This window comes from Bombus bifarius, unplaced genomic scaffold (assembly GCF_011952205.1).
Source record: "Bombus bifarius isolate JDL3187 unplaced genomic scaffold, Bbif_JDL3187 scf7180000008166, whole genome shotgun sequence".
In the NCBI taxonomy this organism is placed as follows: Eukaryota; Metazoa; Arthropoda; class Insecta; order Hymenoptera; family Apidae; genus Bombus; species Bombus bifarius.
Genome location: NW_022884488.1, coordinates 72,727 through 87,609, shown reverse-complemented (window position 1 = coordinate 87,609; position 14,883 = coordinate 72,727). Strand labels below are relative to the sequence as shown.

The window sequence follows — 14,883 nt, the reverse complement described above, 5'->3', positions numbered from 1 at the left end:
AATGAATCTTCACGCGAATTAGCCATTGATGCGGTACAACACAGGTGTAGTTTATTACAATAATGGGATTGTTACAGTTCTGACAATTAATCACGGCGATTAGGCACTCGCGACACTAGTGACAATGGTCTCAGGTTCGATAACGAATCCGCGGTCAACGGGATGATAGATGAACGTTCTCACAAAATCTAAGTCTGACTCTTTGTTAGCAAAACGTGAAATAATCACTGATCGTAAAGACGTTACTCTTTAGTCGATGAGATCGCGAGAGAGAATGACTTTCCACATAATAATGCCACAGAGGGAAAACTATATGGGGTGTGTCTAAGGACACGAGATCCTCGGATTCGTCGAGGAAATCAAAATTTACAATCAATTCTCGCATTGAGAATAACTAAATCTTAAGATTTATGACGGGTCCTCAGGCTAGCTGAACATGTATTGCGGAGACGCATCGACATCTGGCAATCATCTTACTCGAAGAATAGGGTCTGCGTGTGGCGAGCTACGGGACAGAGACCATTGGAATGTTTACTGTCGAGTGTTACAACTATTCCCTTTTTAAGGGGAACTATACTATCACTCCATAACTTTGTTAGACAAAGCGTTCATCCTTTGACCGCGGCCTCGTTCAGCGACTGGTTGTCGCCGCGAGCCCAAGCTCACTATCACATGTTTCGAACAATTACAATCGGACTAGATTTTTTTTTTTATTTATTAATATTTCCAATCAATTCTCGCATTGAGAATTTTCAGTAATTTTTTCTGGCGTGGCGCAGTGACATGGCTAATTATTTATAATAAGTTAATACTTATTATAGATAAGTATAATTTATAAGTAGGTAGATGACTACAATTGTTTAATTACAGCTATGGTAGAATCTAGATTACAATGTTACGGGATTTTCCCAAAATTTCCAAGGCTCCGGTGCTCTTTCATCTCCGACATATAATAGTCCATCCGACGGTGTATGTATCGAAACTTGAGACCGATCGATCTCCCTCTCTCTCTAATTCATCTCGCGGGACGGCGAGGATTAATTTCAAAACTCGACCGTGTCCTTTATTTCCTGAGTTTTCTCATTTTTGTTTCATCGTACGTCGCGCGAAGAAGATCTCATGCAAGAGAAGTAACGAATGGGGTGTAAAAGTAAGAAGGATAGGAAAGTTGATAAAATATCGTTATCACACATGATGAGTCGAGAGGACTTGGGAAAGACTTAATTTTTACGATTCTTTTTATTAATTGGATATTGTAATATCAGTGAAGATTAACTGTTTCCACTTTGAGAGATGCGCTGAAACATAATCTTTCTCGCAGAATGCATAAGCTCGTCCCTAGCTATTTTTCTTCACTTTATTATCATGTTACATTTACCGAATGTCCAGCTGGACAAATTGTAAAGTACAAATTAAATAATTAGAAAAAAAAACTATATTATCATTGTCTGAGAAAGCAGATGTTGGATTTACTTGTTACGAAAGAAACATAAAATTATATATGCTACTGACCAAACATTTTTTTTATTATTATTTAATTTATACTTTACAGCTGGACATTTGGTAAATAGACCAAACATTTGTTTCATTTTTTCAATTGCAATTCTACACTCCTGTTAAATTTTCTATTAATTCCAGATTAATATCTATATATCTAATCTCTCTCTATATATATGTATATATATGTATAAATATCTATAATATATCTAATATCCCAATAATATCTATAAGTATCAATAGTAATTCTCTTTAGTTCGATAAATTTTTAAAATTTTTTAATCTATTTTCTAATCCTCTATGAAATCTTTATTTTAATACGAAAAATGATTGAAAAATGATTGACGTCACTTTTTAATAATCAGCATAGGACTAGTAGAATTAACAAAACTAAATGGCAATAATTTTGTGTCTAAACTTATCAAAAATACAGATTTTAATTTTCTACCAGTTGCAATAAAGCATTAACTAGAGACATAAGAGAAAAAATTCAAATAAGACTTCTTTATCGTTGCTCGTATAATTAATACGATCCACGATATAACGAGGTCGTAAATTAGAGCATCGAGTAGCAGCATCAACAGACCGTGTCTAAGAGTTTGTAGACTGTATTTGTACATTGTATTCTGTTTTAATTTCATTGGAGTTACATAATTTACATAATGGATTATTTCTTTTTATATAACTCAAATACCTTGTGTATTTAAATCAATCAAATTCGAAGATGGTATCCCACTGGGGGTAGCCATCCACATGTTATAATACTATATCACTAAGCTATAATATTTTATCAAATGTCCTACTGGACAAATTGTAAAATGTAAATAAATAAAAAAAAAAAAAAAAACCTTGTGTATTTGATTGTTCAATGCAACTTGTCTGTAGTCATAATTACACAATATTCGAATATAAAAATAAATTTTTATTTTAGTATATAAAAAAACATACAAAAATTTTGTATTAAAAATTTCTTGTCAACAGCTCTAACTAAGATTTCGGAAAGTACAATTACATGCCTATATCCTATCAATTCCCTACTTGTTTCGAAATCTAAAGTTTAATTACTTTGACTTTTACGATCTTGTTATGTCAAAACTTGTATTTCACCATTGACGTGGTATTACTTGAGCGATAAAAATGATTGGGACCTTTTCACGTACAATTTTCAGAATTTCCTTAACTTTACTCACAACTTTAGTTAAGAAAGTTTATCGCGTTAATACACAGCAGATATGACTTCAAACCTTCAAGCACTAGAACTTTCAAAAGCTTCCTCCACGATTATATAATAATAGTTTTATCCGCTTCATCGACAACAATGAATTTAAGCAAGATTCCAGCTTTCAGCTTTTGAACTTTCGCTTGCTGAGAGGAGCTTGTGATGCTCGACGATCCAGGAATTAGAATTTCTGCTCGTATCAAGTTTCTTCATTCGTCTTCAACTTTTATTTTTCTAGAAGTACCGTAGGCTATAGACTCAAAGAAAATCAGTCGATTCTATCTCTTCTTCGTCCTTTTTCTTATTAATTGAACAATTTACATCATTTGTACCAAGTACAAAATTTCTTCCAAAACAGCTCATATCAAACGAGGCACTACCCGCTAGACCTAAACGCTAGATTCATTTAGTTATCCAAATTAAGCATATGCACTTACTTATAATACTTATAAATTATACCTATCTATAATAAGTATTAACTTATTGTAAATAAACAGCCATGTCACTGCGCCACGCCAGAAAAATTACTGAAAATTCTCAACGCGAGAATTGATTGTAATTTCAACAAATAAATAAAAAAAAAAATATCAAACGAACCCACCAATTTCAGGGATACCTTTATTTCCTCGACGATGTAACGATAATTGAAAAAAACATCCTCCAGTTCCAGTCCATTAATCTCCCACGGTTTCTCCCTTTTATTCACAAGTTATCCCCTACTTTAATATCTACATGAAAGACGCATCGGCTGATAGGAAAAATCCTCTGATGGAAAATTTTATTCGCAGATCATGCGTCTTTCTTTCTTTTCGATTTTCCTCTTCCTTATAACGTCGTATTTCGAAATGAACGAGAAGGAAAGTCACGAATCGATTCACTTGTCTGAAATAAAATCCCGGGAATCGATCAAAGCTGAATCGAACAGGATGAAATAGACACGGTGACAAGGCGAGGAGATAAAGGAAATAAAGACGCGCGATGATCCGAATAAATCTCAATAGAAGTTTATTCATGAAACAAATTCAACCTGTATTTCGTGGTAACTTCATCCTCGAAAAGGCTATTACGCAATTAAGCCGTCGTTTTTTATTCATAACTCCATTAAACGAGTCTGGGAAAAAGTCCAGAAAAAATTTTTTGAAAAATGAACCATAACTTTCATATGCTTGAAAAGAATGGAGGTAAAAAAATTGTTATTCACGAAAATTACGCAGATTTATTAAAAGAAATTTAAATTTGAAGAATAATATAAATAACGATGAGGATGATTCGTTCGAAATTGGCTAACAATGTTCCGATAATCGTGAAACAGAAATGAATAAATGTGTATAGAATAGATGATGGCTTTTCTGTTAATATCCTCTTTTTTTGTATTCTCAACAGAGACGATGAGTGAAAACTGTAAACGTCACGCATTCGATACTCCGATGAAAGGACACAATGGAACTGAGATTATGTCTTTATTTTGGGCACAATGGTGAGCGAAAAATCGGATAGTTTATGAGTAAATTGAGACAGAAAAAGAAATATCGTGATTATTATGGAAATACAAATGGAAAAGTTTGTTACTTTTTGCTAGTTTCTTTTATATAGCGAATGATTTTTTATTTATTTTATTTTTATATTATAAACATGAAAAAGATATTTATATTCATATTACAAATCCGTTTAATTTATTTGCTTTTTTTTTAAATAACACATAATAACGGAGCCTACGGAGAAATAAAAAAAATGATTAATTTTGATATGACGAAGATAAGCACGATATTTAATGTTGATGTTATAAATTGCTTTCTTCTGCTTATTTGCTTCTAGTAACAAATAATATTGAACTTCTGTTTGAAAAAATGAAAAAGATATTTAATATTTACGTTATAAAGATAGATATTTCCGATTGAGCTGTGGGTATTTGTTTAACGATACGCTGCATCGACGTAAAGAATGGAGAAAAAGTTGATTTTACTTGCGCGCTTTTCTACAGAAAAATTTTTTAATTCACGCGAAACGAAACAAATTTGTTATCCGTGATTCTACGGTTTCGCAGTAAAGGGATAGAAATTATTATACTAGTGGGATGCTGCATACTCACTTAAAAAGCTTCGTAAATAAAATATCTCAACATTTTTTCGTCGGACCCGTTTCATATTTAATTTCGACGAAATTGCAGCTTGTTTATTGAACGATGTACAAGAGCAATTATTTGATGTGTAACCGAGAATCTTCATAACGTAACGAACACGGATATGAAATTTTAAATACAAAAATTTCACTCGCTCACATTTTCATATAATAAACCAATCGATAACGATTCCTAAATGTTATTACTACAGTAGGAATTTAATTATTCGATTATTCATACAAAATAAAGGAAGATAAATATATTTTTTCACGAAGGCCATTCCCTTTTCCGTTAATTGATATTCTACAATTGGTATTCTGATAATCGAGCTTCTGCTGGATTAATTTTGATTGTTATTAAAGGAAACATGGGAAACATTGATCATCATTAATATTCCCATAATGAGTCTCAAATTGTCCTCATGGAGGCGACAAATGATTGCTGCATTCTCAGAAAGATGTCCAGCTGGACAAATAGTAAAATACTAATTAAATAAATAAAAAAAGAAATTCTCAGAGTGGGTAACTGGCACAAAAGTGAAAGATGAAACGATTAATGAATCAATAAATATAACTCACATGTTTCACGTTAATTAACAGGCAATATTAGCGATAAAAGTGACAAGTTAATAATCCATTAATAAGCTAATTAATATAACAACAAAAGGCAAAAGTGCAGCGATTAAACATACTCAACTGATAGGAATACATAAATAACAGATGAAATGTCATTTATATGTATTTTGTACTGTGAAAATTCAATACAGTAAATATTGATTTTCTAATATTGACGAAAATAAAGATATAGTCAATATAGGAACTGGATGATAAGATATGACATGTGAACGTATGTATCTACACCAGTGACTATTCGAACACTCCTAGAAACTAGGAACCTTTTATGCATATATTATACAAAACATTTTGAAATTTCATTGGCACCATAATAGTCAAACTCGAAGATGGTATCCTGTTGTGGGTAGCCATCTACATGTTATTTAGTAATTAAGTTAGAAAAATTTACCAAATGTACAGCTGGACAAATTGTAAAGTACAAATTAAATAATAAAAAAAAAAGAAAAAAATTAGCATCATAACGGTTAGCTTCATTACATTGGCAAAATTCCGAATGAATCTGGCAATGTATATGGGAGTTATATGTACAAGATATTTATTAGAAGCACATCTTGCAAAGATTTGTTTTTTCTTTTTTCTTTATTTTAAAGTTGTATTCAACTTCCAGAGTTATTAGCGATTATTTGTTGGTTAAAATCATGCAAATGTTATTCTTGTTCTTGCTAAGGGCTACAGTACTCTAAAGATCTGTTTGCAATAAACGTCTTGTAACTTCTGTACTCTTTCGGACTGGTTTCAAATTCTACCATTATAGTTTATTTTTTTTTTATTATTTAATTTGTACTTTACAATTTGACCAGCTGGACATTCGGTAAATTTCCATTATAGTTGTGTTTGGTACTCATTACAGTGCCGAAGAAATCTGAAAAACTCTCGTGTAATGCACGTAACGTATCCATAAAATAATTCTGTGACAGATGTTTGAATACTCTGGTGAACCACTGTATATGGAAATTCAATCGTTAGGTGGTGGATTTTATTTCTCCTCAAAAAAGATTATGTATTGACGTCCACAAAGATAAGTGGAGTTTTCTTATTACCTGGCAATTTGCCTTTCTGATTTGATAACTTTCGGTCATTTGTTATTGGAGGAGCAACGTCACGAAATCGGCCAAAAGGTTACCAGGTCGAATACGTTTCATACGCGCTTAAATATTCCTCTGCCAATTCAATAAAAGTAAATTTAATCGACGAGCTATATTAATTGAACTGGCTTATTTCTTATGTAATCCATTTCCACCCTGATGGTTTTGTTCTAACAATCGCAATTATCGATACTTTTATTCAGATTTATAGTTTCTTCTCTTATTTTTTTCTCTTTCATTGTTTCGTTAAACATTAAACAAACGAAGCAAATAAAACGCCGAGCGAACGAACCGTGTCAACTCGATAACCGGATGGAATTTTTACGAAACGTTAGAAGCAATTTACCAAATGTCCAGCTAGACAAATTGTAAAGTACAAATTAAATAATAAAAAAAAAAAAAAGAAAAAAAGGAGAAAAAACGTTAGAAGGATGATTTATACTAATTGAGCTGTTAGTTGAACTTCACATGCGAGCATGCGACGTGAATAATTCTAGCTCATAAATAATTTTCAATTCGTCGTTATCTATTTCTAATCAGTCCATATTTGTATTGTTAATTATAAACTTTGTTCGGATTTGAGTTTTTCTTTGCGTGTTCATGTACAAGATTGGTTGTCAATATACTGGATTTTAAAACTGCTCCTCTATAATTTCAATTCTTTTTTAACTTCATTTTTAATTAAAAATGGGCTAAGGACAGGAGGACATGCGAAAAGTTAATTTTTTTAATTTATATGTAGACAGAGAGTAACCTTCAATCCTTCCGTGCTCCAGAGTATCAATTTCATGTACTTTCTTTCAAGGAATCAATCGCGAAGCTATTGTAAAAGGTTTGTTCCTTAGAAGTTGTAAATCGTTAAAGTTCAAACGTTATTTCACCAGCGAAGAGTTCGATGGAAGAAAAAGGATTTTAATAAAAAAAGATATATATATAATACTGATAAGTCTTCCTTCATATATATTATAGGAAGACTTATCAGTTTCTTTTTCCTGTTGAAACATGCTATTTCTCTCTCTTGTAGCGATTAAAAGCAAAAATAAAAAGTACGTGGGTTGTAACAAATTCAACGCCATATGAACAGAAATTTGTACGGAGATAAAAAGCGTCGGTTTTCGCGAGAGCTGTTATTGATAAGGCTTGTCATCGAGGACAGTTCATTTAAAATTTTTCTCGTTACCACATCACCACGTATAACAAATTATTCGCGATCAATCGTAATATGTTTTCAGTTAAACAAAAACATGTTAACAATTTTTGTGCTTCTTTCATTTATACTTATATTTTATTTTATTAAAACAAATCTTCAAGCACTTAATTACACGTTACATGTTATAATACACGTTAAATGCTAACGATGATTTTTCACTCACAGAAATGTACCGTCTATCTGCTATCGAGAGAAAATTACTTTTACCAAGTTGTTAGAATATTCGTTTCACCAACGATTTCCGTGTCGATTTAATTAAAATTTCCGGATTCCACGGTAATTGCGCACCGTGTCGACCCTGCGGTTACATCCATTGTATTCTTTTGCTTACGTCGATGTACGTACATATACAGATATAGGTCAGCTGTAGATCTATGTAAAAATAGACACGGTTACAGTTTTTTTTCAGTAAAGATAGAGAAAATGAAGAAAAGTGAAAAACCTGGTTAAATGTTAACGCTGGTATTACAGACATATAACATAAATTTTAATTTGTAGTGATCATAGCTGGAAGAATTTATTTTCGCTAATATGCTGAAAATTCTGTTTCGATTTCAATAAAAACATCTATACACAAAAGCATCTATATATTTTTCACCATCGTAAGAAAAAAAATTCTAAAAGCTTTGCTATTTCTATCTAAAATAAAATATAAGATAACTAGATACAATGGACGTACGTAAGTGATCTGACCAATTTTTCTTTGAAGATACTCTGAAATAGCATAAAAGTCAATGCTCCTACTTCGACTATTGAATATCGACTATTGAATAATATCGGCTGATATAGAGAAAGAGAGAGAAAAGAGCTATCATCGTTCATTTTATTATGCTTCCTTTTCTTGTTTTGCTCTGTCCTTTTACGCGCATCCGTCTTTGTGTGTCAGTTATGTAATGCTTCCACCGCGTTTTCTTTAATACCTTATAATTCTACACATTTATTTACTCGTATTTTCCTCTCTGATTTGTAATACAAATTTATTACGTACATATTTTTATATAGAAAATATCGATATACAGTTGAAATTACTGTTTACGTATAAACAAGAATATTCTTAATTTTTTTGTCAGGAAACTTTTTTCCTTTCAAGCAAAATAAAATAAATTCAAAATGAAATGGAAACCATCTTAAATGTGTGGGTGTATATACTATGAACATTTTCTTAATATATTGGTCCATCGCAAATGTCACGGTCATAAACTTTTTATGGAAATCAATATTTTTAACATTTAGTCACACGTTATGACAGTGCGTGTTAGAATACTGATATCTGAGAGTGCTAAGTTTAAAATAAATAAAATAAATATTTTAAATCTGAGAACGTGAGTGTAAAAGTACTACGTTGTCTGTCTTTGTTTCTCATACATACGATAACTTTCTTCTTTATTACTTAATTTGTACTTTACAATTTGTCCAGCTGGACATACTGTGAATTTTCGATAAATTGTACAAAATTAAAGTTGAAATATCCTTTTGATCAATCTTTGATCTTTTCTTTATTTAATTTATACTTTACAATTTGTCCTAATGCATATTCGGTAAATTTTTCTAGCTTTATTGGTAATTAACATGTGGCTGGCTACCCCCAGCGGGATACCATCTTTGAATTTGTCTATTTTATTTCTTTAGTGAAGTCAGTGGGGTGTTTTCCCTTTAGTCTTCCTTTTATGAGAGTTTTGCTCGTTTCAGCAGCCAACCGGTTTGGATGGTAAATCTTTGATCTGATCAATGGTCAAAGAAGAAATCGACAGATATCAAAAAAAAAAAAAAAATACAAGGGAAAAATGGCAACGCATGCAAACCAGTTGGCTGCTAAAACGAGCAAACCCCATATAAAAAAAAGACTGAAAAGAAAACATCCCACTGACCTCACTAAAAAAATAAATTTTTTTTTTATTTAGTTGTTTACATTCACAATTTGTCCGATTTGGACATTTGGTAGAATTTAAAGAAATAAAATAGACAAACTAAAAGATGGTATCCCGCTAGCGGTAGCCATCCACATGTTATTTAGCAATAAAGATAGAAAAATTCACCGAATATCCATTAGGACAAATTGTAAAATACAAATTAAATAAGTAAATAAAAAAAAAGAAACTGATCTAAGTGCCTTAATACCTTTTTTTACAGAGAATACACAGATCTATAGCTTGTCCCGTACAGTGTAGACGTAGTTTAGACATATACCAAACATCATTGGTTACAAAAAAAGAGAACAGAAGAAGGAAAACAAAATACAAAGGTAGAGAAAAAACAGATTTCCCATAGAAAATAGTATTCATTGTCTGGCAAAACGACACATGCCATATCCTCGATTCAGAATCTGTCACGCATCTTTCCAAGAATGTGTCATTGAGAAGCCCACTCGAAAGCACATAGTGGGCAGTAGTTGTTTCGCAGCAGGATGTCTGTCTAGAGAACACAGTCCATTGAGTTTACCAAAGGCACAATTTAGCCTGGCAAACGTTGTACGTGTCGCGATTGCCTCTTAAGAATATTAGGACGAAAGTTTTCCATTTTGTAGCAACTAGCGTGGTGTAATTTAAGCACAGTTACTTAGCTTGCGGTATAGTATTCCATTCTAAGCTCGCCGGGACTCGGAAGTGGTAATATTTCACCGTTGTTGGCACAACGTGACCGTTTTAACGCGACAAAATTTCGACGAGCAAGAGAGTCACCAAAGAGATTTCACGTGGTCGGAATGCGGACTTTAAATGGCTACTTAAGAGGATGTTCGTTCGAACAATTCCAACGCTTCTCGGCTCCATTACCCTCTCTATCTCATCGCTCGTCACTTCCAGCAAGATTATTCCCTCTTTTTTCCTATCTTCAGCAGTTTTATTCGTCCTTTTTTTACAACGATACGTTAATGGTTTGAATTTCCCCGGCTAATTACATTGCTCGATGAAACCGGAGGATCGCGATTAGAATGCATGGCCACGTGTGGACAATGGTTTTTACCGCAAGTAAAATTAAAGGATGTGAAATACCTACTTGCGAATACATACTCGTACGATTTTTGTCCTCGTTTCTGTTGCACCCTAATTTACACGCTATAATCGGTTTACTTTATCCCATAATGTTCATTGTATACATACAAAATGTCGTATAATACGTAGTATAATTGAATGGACTTGATCGACAGGCATGATACCTACTGTTACGTCCAATGACTCTCTACACTAACCAGGCCCCACACCGCGGGCAAGATTTTTTTTTTTTTTTTATTTATTTGTTGAAATTACAATCAATTCTCGCGTTGAGAATTTTCAGTAATTTTTCTGGCGTGGCGCAGTGACATGGCTGTTTATTTACAATAAGTTAATACTTATTATAGATAGGTATAATTTATAAGTATTATAAGTAAGTGCAAATGCTTAATTTGGATAACTAAATGAATCTAGCGTTTAGGTCTAGCGGGTAGTGCCTCTTCAGCCTGCGAATCTAGTCCGTCGTATCAAGTAGTCCAGTGATTAGGTGGTTTCGGTGTTTGTTGACTCTTTTGCTATATCTGTCGCTATATTTTGCTATTTCCTCTTTGACTGTGGGTATCTTGAGGTCGCGATGGATGGTTTCGTTGGTAACATACCAAGGTGCGTCTATTAAGGATCTTAGCGTTTTCGATTGGAAGCGTTGAAGTATTTCGATGTTGGAGTTACTTGCTGTTCCCCATAGTTGGATTCCGTAGGTCCAGACAGGTTTTATTACGGTCTTGTAGAGGGTAATTTTATTCTGTATGTTTAGTTTGGAGCGTCGGCCCGTGAGCCAATAGAGTTTTTTTAGTTTGTCCTTTAGTTGCTTCGTTTTATCTGAGATGTGTGTCTTCCACGTTAGTCTCCTGTCCAGGGTCATGCCCAGGTATCGGACTGTGTCCCTGCTAGGGATTGTTGCATTGTTGATGGTGGCGGGCAAGATGGCATCCAGATGTCTGCACATCCTTACTGCCTTCAATAGTCTTAAGGACCCACCATAAATCTTGGCATTTTTATAATTAAGGTCCGTCAGACCAAACAAGTATCTTTTGTTTCAAGTGCTCCTTAAATTTATTGTCTACATCGGGAAAATACGGGAAAGTTGGTTTTTCTCACGTATGATGCTTCCCACTAGCAACTTTCTCTCGGGGGCGGCTAGAACCCTTCCTTGCCCGGCAACCTTTTTCTTATTCAATCAGAAGCAATCAGTGCCCAGTGTAGTCCGAAAACAACACGTGTCGCCCAACCGTCGAAAGTGAACACAGCCAAGTGTTTCCTACCCTTTAGGGAGAAGAAAATTCCACGCACCTAACCCCAACCCGAATACTAGCCTCATAGCCTCACGACTAGTTATTTATTTTGAATCAACTAGCTCGATGATAGCTCAGCAATCGCGACCAGGCTCTCCGGAGCAGACTCGCAACTACCCCGCGCTACCCCCTCCCACCCGTGGCAGAAGTGTAGCAGAACTCTCCGCACCAACGACACTAATATTACAAAGAAACGGAAAATAGAAACAACAAAACCATACACAATCGACACCCGGAACGAACAATCAACGATACAAATAAACACCCACAACAGATTCGCCGTACTGCAATCCACTAACGACGCCATGGAAATCGCAGAACCGCTGCCAAACCAACAATCACAGAGAATCCCCCCTCCCCCACCAATATTTGTGGATGACGTCATTGACATACAAACAATGATCAAGTCCCTAGAGAGAGATATCTCCAAGGAGGACTATAACTTAAAGATAAATAACAATAAAGTAAAAATACTGCCGAGGAACCCAGAAGCTTACAGAAAACTCACCAAGATACTTAGGACCCTGAACGCCAACTTCCACACCTACCAACTCAAACAGGAAAGGCCTTTCCGGGTGGTCCTACGAAACATCCACCACTCAGCAGACATAGACGAACTCAAATACGAACTCTCAAAACTCGGACACGAAGTCATCAACGTAAGTAATATAAGGAATAGAGTCTCGAAAGACCCGTTATCCTTATTTTTCATAGATATAAAACAAAAGCCAAACAATAAGGAAATCTACAATATCAGTCGCCTAATGAACGCAATAGTAAAATTCGAACCACCGCTTGTGAAAAAAGAAATAGTGCAATGCAAAAGGTGCCAAAGGTACGGTCATACGCAGAAATACTGCAACCATACTTTCCGCTGCGTTAAATGTGCAGGCACTCACTCCACTGACCAGTGCGCTAAATCACCGGAAACCCCAGCGAAATGCATCCACTGTCAAGGTGACCATCCTGCCAACTACAAAGGCTGCTCAGCCTATAAAACTCTATACACAAACAGGTACCCTAAACTCAGAGCAAAAGAAGTAACCAACCAAACACCCAGCCCGCCGAAATTCACGACTACCCCAATCCCCTCAACCAACCAAACACCCAGTCCTACCAAATTCATCACCACCTCAACCTCCTATGCCCAAGCAGTACAAGGCATCCAAAATAACCCGAACAGCCAAAGGGATCTTTCCCAAAATAGTGTCCCCAACCCACCTAACACAGACAACTTCTCTAGGCTTGAAAAGCTAATAGAGAAACAATCAGAGCAAATAAATAATTTGCTATCGCTACTAACACTCATCATGGATAAATTAATACGCCCCGACGCAAAATAAAACCAAGGCGCATAGCTCTTTGGAACGCCAACGGTCTAGCGCAACACAAACTTGAACTAGAACTCTTCCTAAAATACCAGCAAATCGACGTAATGCTCGTATCGGAAACCCACTTCACCGACAAAAACTACCTGAAAATAAATGGTTACAAATTCTACCATACCCAACACCCCAGCGGAAAGGCCCACGGTGGCACCGGAATAATAATCAAAACAAGTATTAAGCACTACGAACTTCCATCATTCCAGAAAGACTACCTCCAAGCAACAAACGTAGCAATAGAAGACTGTCATGGCACAATCACCACTTCAGCAGTATACTGCCCTCTCAGACACTCCATCGCCAAAGAAGATTTTGATAACTTCCTGGACACCCTGGGCAATAGATTCATAGCTGGGGGAGACTATAACGCCAAGCACACCCAATGGGGCAGCAGACTGATTACAGCAAGAGGCAAAAACCTCTTAAACAGCATAATAAACAACAACCTCAACTACCTCACCACATACGAACCCATATACTGGCCCACTGACACCAACAAAATACCCTACCTTCTCGACTTCTTCGTAACTAAAAATATCTCATCAAGACACGTCCAAACCAACTCCTCGGCTGATCTCTCCTCTGATCATTCCCCCGTGATGGCAATAGTCAGTTCAACAATTATCGAGAATACACCTAATGGCCCCATTCACAACCAACACACCAACTGGCAGCTCTTTAGAGAAGTCTTTACACACTCAACTTCAGCCTTAACTCCACTAAAAACTAAGGAAGAAATCGAAGCAGCCACGGAATACTTAAACACGAGCATAATAAACGCCATCCGCCTCTCCACACCGACAAAGACATCTATCAGCAAACAAGAATATCCCCAATACATACTAAAAAAAATAGCAAAAAAACGTAGACTAAGAAGAGTATGGCAGACCCATAGAACACCGGATGACAAACGCAAACTAAATAACGCAACTAGAAAGCTATCCAAAACCATAAAAAATTATAAAAACGACTGTTTCCAAAAATACCTCGCCAGCTTATCCGCCACAGCCGACTCCAACTACTCACTATGGAAGGCCTCCAGGAAACTCACACGCCCCCCACAAATAATCCCACCTATCCGCCGTCCGCAAGGTGGATGGGCGCGAAGCCCTATAGAAAAAGCCGACCTGTTTGCTAAAGTATTCAAACCCCATTCCCCCAAAGTTGCCGCGGACGTCACTGAATACTCGCACACCCCCTTCCAAATGTCCCCTCCTATCGAACCCTTCACTTCTGCAGAGACTATAGAAACAATCAGTCGCCTAAACCCCAAGAAAGCAGCAGGGCACGACCTAATAGGCAATAAAGCAATCAAGGAACTTCCCATAAAAGGGATAGCACTCATCACATCGATTTTTAATGCTATCCTTCGCCTTGAACACTATCCTAAGGCCTGGAAAATCTCATTGATTACCCTCATCCCTAAACCCGGTAAACCGATATACGAAACC

At 35.5% G+C, this 14,883-nt stretch overlaps 1 protein-coding gene across 2 annotated transcripts in view; it reads left to right on the top strand.

The window, feature by feature from the left end:
• Positions 1-14,883, top strand: part of LOC117209229 (beta-3 adrenergic receptor-like) — an 89,138-nt gene that overhangs the window by 38,367 nt on the left and 35,888 nt on the right. Inside the window, exon 2 of one of the 2 annotated variants that reach the window (XM_033450981.1) lies at positions 11,183-11,185. The gene's annotated coding sequence lies outside the window, so the exon portion shown is untranslated. Of the gene's footprint in view, positions 1-4,105; positions 4,194-11,182; positions 11,186-14,883 lie in introns of those variants that run through there. The other variant, XM_033450982.1, reaches the window with a different exon arrangement.